This window comes from Rhinoderma darwinii, chromosome 2, assembly GCF_050947455.1.
Source record: "Rhinoderma darwinii isolate aRhiDar2 chromosome 2, aRhiDar2.hap1, whole genome shotgun sequence".
In the NCBI taxonomy this organism is placed as follows: Eukaryota; Metazoa; Chordata; class Amphibia; order Anura; family Rhinodermatidae; genus Rhinoderma; species Rhinoderma darwinii.
The window spans coordinates 236,197,814-236,205,713 of NC_134688.1; positions in this window are offsets into that span (position 1 = coordinate 236,197,814).

Below are 7,900 nucleotides of genomic sequence, written 5' to 3' on the forward strand. Positions count from 1 at the left end.
TTCAAACGAAGATATGACTCTTTTCTGCTCATTAGCATACAGCATGGGAACAGTAAAAAATTTAATAATAAAAGTACAGAGCCTGCTTAGAAGATAATTATAGGTTACATAAAAATGCTGGCGACAGGTTCCCTTTAAATGGTTGGCTGGATGTTCCGAGGTTCTGTTTGCATCACCATTGATCTCAATGATGACGGAAATGTTGCTAAAGGTTTCCGTTTGTTATTGTTGTGACGGGGTTCCGTTGTTTTGACGGAATCAATAGTGCAGTCGACTGTGTTGGAAGCACAGCACAACTTGTACTACTTTAGAGGTACTTATAAATTGGTTGTAAGTACATTACAGAACTCTGTATAACACTTAGGCCTCATGCACACGACCGTGCTCGTAATTACGACTCGTAATTACGAGCACGGCCGGGCACGGCCGGCCACGGGCAGCCGGCCGCTTTTGCGAGCCGTGCTCCCATTATAAAGTATAGCAGCACGGCCCGTAAAATGAAAAAATAGAACATGTTCTATTTTTTTAACGGCACGGGCACCTTCCCGTGAGAAAACGGGAAGGTACCCGTGACTAACAGAAGTCTATGGGCCCGTTATTGCGGGTCGTAATTACGACCCGCAATAACGGGTGTTTTTACGGTCGTGTGCATGAGGCCTAACCTACATGAAAAAATGTAACTCACTGTAGAACAAAATAAGCTAAATATTTACATGGTTCTTAGAGACCCAGTTATCTGGTAAAGAATTGTTGTGCGTGTTTTACAGTCAGCAGTGGCATGCGGCCAACCCCACCAGAAAGCAACTCGTGTAATCCAGAGTGCTTAGCACTGACATATTCTCAATTACAATCTTGCACATAAATATATTTTGTAACTTTTTAGGACCATCATAAACACATTGGTGGAAGATTTGCTCAGCTATATGTGCCAGAACGCTGACTCAATTTGTGCAAAAAAAGGGCGTTCGTGTCTCGCACCAGATTTATTGTGTTTTAGATACCCTGTGCACCTCACTAGACGGTTTTGAAAAGTGTCTAGAAAAGGGGGTGTGAATTAGGAGATTCTTAAAGGGAATGTGTCGCTAGAATTTTTTTTTTTTTTTTTTTAGTTAAACAATTATTATTTGAGTGATTACACATGGTTTTAATTTTTTTAATTTTTTCACAAGTCAGGAAATGTAATAAATTAGATTCTAATTTATAACATTTCCATGTGCTGGCCACTAGAGGGAGCAGTTCCCAAAATTACAGCATGGTCAATGTGGTAAGGCAACCTCATTGCTTTAGGCTGCAAATTTGGGGTAGACACACTCTCTAGTGTCCTCACACAATCCCCCCTCCCTTATTCTGGCTAGTGCCAGGAGAAGGAGGGTTTTGAATCTTAAAACCTCCTACACTGTGTGCCGCCATTTTCTGAGCGACTGCAGTGTAGGAGGATTAGATACAGTGCTCAGCAGACAGTATAACACGACCATACATGAACATAATACACACATCACATACACGAACATAAATTACCTGCTCCTGCCGCCGCAGCCTCCGCTCCTATTCCTTGCGCCTTCGCTTCCTTGAACATATGGCCGGAAGACGCGGCCGGAAGTTGTCATCTTACTGTCCGGCAGCGGCTTCCGTTCCACATGAAAATTGCGCCGTATTTCGCTCTGCGAACGAGCTTCGTTTTGGCATGCGCCGTTCCCACACAGACGGCGTACGCTTCAGAGAATGGAATGGCTCCCGTTCGCATTCTCTATGGGGTTGTATGTGCCGTATTTCATCTCTGTATTGTCACGATGCGGGGTGTGGACCCACTGGGCCGTACAGCATAGCGGGATGGCAGCTGGCCAAACAGGTAAGTACAGAGTTCAATTCGTTCAGCGAGGGTACCTGAGGCAATCGTAGGCAGTAGCGAGGCAGGCACGTCCAGGACCAGGCGGCGGGAAGTCGTAGCAGATCAAGCGTAGATTGTAGCACAGCACAGCACGGCAATAGCACAGCACGGCACTAGAACTAGGTAGCACGGAAACAGGATACGGGATACAGGAGCAAGGTACACTGGGAAACTGGAAGACACTGGGAGACCATAAGCACGACAAACGATGGGTAACAAACAACGCTCTGGCAACGCCGGAGACACTTGATGTCCGGAGGTGAGTGCCGGGGCCTCACAGGAGGATGACGCTGCAGCGAGGTAAGATGTCCATTACCACGACCGTCGAGGTTAACGACCGAGCAACGGACCATGGCCATAGACGTTGCATGTATGTGTCGTTAATCGACACATACAGAGATGAAAAAAAAATAGCAGCCCCCATAGAGAAGTAAAAGTAAGAACAAAGTAAAAAGTAGAACATGAGAACACAAATAAATAAAATGTATGTTAATATCATATTAAAAGCAATATGATAAAAAAAAAATTCATGACACCTTCCCTTTAAAATATGTCAAATTCTGCCAAAATGTTGCCGCTTCATATTGGTCTGGCGTAAGTCAATCAAGAGGTGGCATAAGAAAGAGGAAAGTGTCTAACATTTCTAGGAAGTTGCACCACAGTGATAAACTTGGTACATCTTCTGACTGCCTGGTCATGTTTTAAAGAGGCTCTGTGACCAGATTATAAGTGCCCTATCTCCTACATAATCTGATTGGTGCTGTAATGTAGATAACAGCAGTGGTTTTTATTTTGAAAAACGATAATTTTTGAGCAAGTTATGAGCTAGTTTAGATTTATGCTAATGACTCTCAATGGACAACTGGGCGTGTTTTTACTTTTTACCAACTGGGTGTTGTACAGAGGAGTGTATGAGGCTGACCAATCAGTGACTAATCAGCGTCATACACTTCTCATTGTTCCAGCCCAGCATGATCCACAGCACAGTGTGATTGTGCAGTAAAAGAAGTAAACACGCCCAGTTGCTTAAAACACAATACACGCCCAGTTGGAAATAAGAGAAAACACGCCCAGTTGTCCATTAGAAAAGGACAAAAATACCAAAAATGATCGTTTAAAAAAAACAAAAAAAACGTTACTGTTATCTACATTGCAGCACCGATCACATGCAATAAGAGATAGGGATTTGATAATCTGGTGACAGAGCCTCTTTAAGCTGTATAAATTTAAGACAGTGATAATAAATCGTCCCCTCTGTGTTCTCTGCTCTACCCAAGATTCACACCTGCTGTAGCCCTTTAGCTATTAAATACTTGTAGATCAAAGGACTTCTGCTTCTTTCAACCTCAGGGAAATTTGTCACGTCATGTTAAATAATGTTCCTATTATTGTAAGAATACATAATTCACCCTTTCTTTACTCACCTCCGGTTTACTTTTTCAACCAATTTAAACGTCACTAATGTATTTATGAATTTGAAGATATCAGCAGCACAACCAACATACGAACAGAGGAAGAAACAAATTCCCCAATATTGGGTGGTATGCAGCAAAAACATCCCCGTTCCCAGGGAAACCACTTATCCAAACTAAAAAAGAGAAGAGCTGCAGAACTCCAGTAGTGAAAAAAATATGGGTATTTATTCACCAAGCATAACAAACTTCCAACGTCAAACCCTAATAGGGTCTTTAATAAGAATAGATACAATGATTCAGTGCACATATTATATAGCTCATGGCCAGTGACATCATTTCCTGTGCATAGTTGTCAAATATATTATAATCCCCATTGTATATACACTGTGTTTCAAATTATTATGCACATTGGATTTAAGTGTCATAAACATTTAATTATTAGTTTTTCAACTAAACTCATGCCTGGTATTGTGTCTTAGGGCTCTTTGGATCATTGTAATCAATCTCAGACACCTGTGATAATTAGTTTTCCAGGTGTGCCCAATCAAAGGAAAACTACTTAAAGAGGCTCTGTCACCAGATTTTGCAACCCCTATCTGCTATTGCAGCAGATAGGCGCTGCAATGTAGATTACAGTAACGTTTTTATTTTTAAAAAACGAGCATTTTTGGCCAAGTTATGACCATTTTTGTAGTTATGCAAATGAGGCTTGCAAAAGTCCAAGTGGGTGTGTTTAAAAGTAAAAGTCCAAGTGGGCGTGTATTATGTGCGTACATCGGGGCGTTTTTAATACTTTTACTAGCTGGGCACTCTGAAGAGAAGTAACATCCTCTTCTCTTCAGAACACCCAGCTTCTGACAGTGCAGATCTGTGACGTCACTCACAGGTCCTGCATCGTGACGGCCACATCGGCACCAGAGGCTACAGTTGATTCTGCAGCAGCATCAGCGTTTGCAGGTAAGTCGATCTTATGTTACTTCTCTTCAGAGCGCCCAGCTAGTAAAAGTATTAAAAACGCCCCGATGTACGCACATAATACACGCCCACTTGGACTTTTACTTTTAAACACACCCACTTGGACTTTTGCAAGCCTCATTTGCATAACTACAAAAATGGTCATAACTTGGCCAAAAATGCTCGTTTTTTAAAAATAAAAACGTTACTGTAATCTACATTGCAGCGCCTATCTGCTGCAATAGCAGATAGGGGTTGCAAAATCTGGTGACAGAGCCTCTTTAAGAAGGACGTTCCACATTATTAAGCAGGCCACAGGTTTCAAGCAATATGGGAAAGAAAAAGGATCTCTCTGCTGCCGAAAAGCGTGAAATAGTGCAATACCTTGGACAAGGTATGAAAACATTGGATATTTCAAGAAAACGTAAGCGTGATCATCGTACTGTGAAAAGATTTGTGGCTGATTCAGAGCACAGACAGGTTCGTTCAGATAAAGGCATAATGAGGAAGGTTTCTGCCAGACAAATTAATAGGATTAGGAGAGCAGCTGCTAAAATGCCATTGCAAAGCAGCAAACAGGTATTTGAAGCCGCTGGTGCCTCTGGAGTCCCGCGAACATCAAGGTGTAGGATCCTCCAGAGGTTTGCAAAGCTATTGTTCGGCCACCCCTAAACAATACTCACAAGCAGAAATGGTTGCAGTGGGCTCAGAAATACATGAAGACTAATTTTCAAACCATGTTGTTTACTGATGAGTGGCGTGCAACCCTGAATGGTCCAGATGGATGGAGTAGTGCATGGTTGGTGAATGGCCACCATGTCCCAACAAGGATGCGACGTCAGCAAGGAGGTGGCGGAGTCATGTTTTGGGCTGCAATCATGGGGAGAGAGCTAGTTGGCCCCTTTAGGGTCCCTGACGGTGTGAAAATGACCTCTGCATAGTACGTAGAGTTTGTGACTGACCACTTTCTTCCGTGGTACAAAAAGAAGAACCGTGCCTTCCGTAGCAAAATTATCATCATGCATGACAATGCACCATCTCATGCTGCAAAGAATACCTCTGTGTCATTGGCTGCTATTGGCATAAAAGGAGAGAAACGCATGGTGTGGCCCCCATGTTCCCCTGACCTCAACCCTATTGAGAACCTTTGGAGCATCCTCAAGCAAAATATCTATGAGGGTGGCAGGCAGTTCACATCAAAACAGAAGCTCTGGGAGGCTATTAGGACATCCTCCAAAGATATTCAAGCAGAAACTGTCCAAATACTCACAAATTCAATGGATGCAAGAATTGTGAAGGTGATATCAAAAAGGGGTCCTAAATTAACATGTAACTTGGCCTGTTAAGTTTTTTTTTTGTTTGAAAGAGCTTTTGAATTCTGTAAATATGACCTCCTGATGCTGCAAATTCAACAAATTACCATTTTAGTTCTCTTTACAACCTTTAAAATGTTTTGATCTGGGGGGCGTGGCTTGGATGCAGACCGCGACGGACGCTTCTTGGTGAGCTCCGTCCTACAACCTCAAGCGACGAGGTATTAAAGATTACCCGAAGCTCAGAATTAGACTGATCTCCAGCTCCTGGTACGGTGTCGAAGATGATGACACGGAAGAGGGGGAATAAATCCTCCCGCAGCATGAGGAAGGACGACTCTCAAGATGGCGCCGGCTGCAGCTCCCCCGGGGTTGCGTGTGACAGAGGGTCGGGACTGGCTTCGCCTGCAGATTCACACGCTGAGCTCGCAAACTCCCCTGAATGCCCGACGCTGGCCGACCCGAGGCGCAGCGACAGTCAGCTGCTACTTTCCCCTAGTTCCCCGCTGACACTGACAGCATGCCACGTGCGGCTGTGAGGCGACAACAAGAGGAGGACGTTCTTCCCCCTGATAGCCAGGTTTTACAGAGGGCCCAGCTCTCCTCCTTCACTTCCATACTAGAAGATATTTTGCTGGCTGATAGTGACCCGATATCTAGCCTCCCTACTACAGATCAGGTGGCTTCGGAATCTTTTATTAAGGGCCTGGTGTTGGCCCTCAGAGGGTCCCTACAAAAGGACTTGGCAAAGATCACAGCTACATTACACACTAGTATAGAAGATTTAGGCTCCAGAGTGAATCATGTGGAAAAAAAAATGGGGGACTTCACCCAGGCACACAACGACCTAGTGGATGCACACTATGCTTTAGAAGAGGAGATGGAGGTTATGAAATCTAAGATGGCGGATATGGAAGATAGGAACAGGATGAACAACGTTAAATTTCGGGGCATCCCGGAATCTGTGTCTCCGTCTGATCTCCCACTGTTCTTGCAAAAGCTGATTAAATCTCTCCTACCACAATCTTCGCCTCAAGATCTGATCATAGATCGTGCACATAGTTTACCTAAGCCTAAAGCTGTCCCAAGAGACGTTCTTTCTCGCATCCATTTTTTCCATGTCAAGGAAGCCTTAATGTTTGCGGCGCGAAAGGCCCAGAAGCTACCAGACCCATATGGAGGGGTGCATCTCTATGCGGATCTCTCACAAGTCACGCTTCAAGCCAGACGGAATTTCCTACCTGTTACCCTATCACTACGGAACAACAAGATCCCGTACAAGTGGGGGTTCCCTACAAAGCTTTTGGTTCGGAAGGAGGATCGCATGCACATTCTTCATAAGCCGGCTGATGGGGTTAAATTGCTGAAGGAATGGGGGGTCCCGATGTCCGACCTACCCGTGAAACCCTCACCTAGGGGTCCATCTAGAATTTCTCCGGAGTGGCGGGGCCAGGCTAATTCTCGCTGAAGGTACTTTATGCTTGAGATCATGAGGTTGAGTCTCTTCAGGTCGATACTTTCGTTCCCAGTAATCCTTACAGGATCGTTGAGGTCTTCTAGATCCTGTTGTCTTTACCTTTCTTCAGGGACTGTTACATCCCTGACACATGTGGTTATTATTGTGGTTCAATTGTTCAATTCTTCCACACCTGTTTCACCAAGTGTATTTTCTTCGGTACGCCTTCAGATGTCGATACGATGGGGTTAATGTATGTTGCATATTGAACAATGCTCAATAGGAATTTTGATAATGTCGGTTAAAATAGTCTCGATGAATGTAAAGGGCTTGAATAGCCCATTTAAGAGGTCCTCCGCCTGGAAAGAGGCCCGAAACTCTAGAGCAGATATTCTGTGTTTACAGGAAACACATTTCCAGAAGTCGCATTGCCCTTCTTTTGTCAGCACTAATTTCCCTCATGTTTTTATGGCTAATTCTGATAGGAAAAAGCAGGGCTTTTAGCAGCTTTCAGAGATGCTCTGGATTTCAAGCTTGTGGATTCTTTGATTGATGTGGGGGGGGGAGATTTCTTGCTTTGGTGTGTTCTATCAATGACTCTTTAATAACATTAGTCAATATCTATGCTCCTAATACTTCACAGTTCCGATTTCTGAACAAAACCATGCAGAAAATCCGCAAGATTCAAAGGGGTCAGCTCATCCTTTGTGGGGATTTTAATGTTGTTCCAGACAGAGTTATGGACACTACTAGCAGGAGCAGGAGGTCTCTCCCTACAATCTCACCGTGGGCTCAGAAGGAAGACCTTTATGATGTGTTTAGATGCCATAATGTGTTGTCCCGGGAATTCACTTACTACTCTGCCTGCCACCAC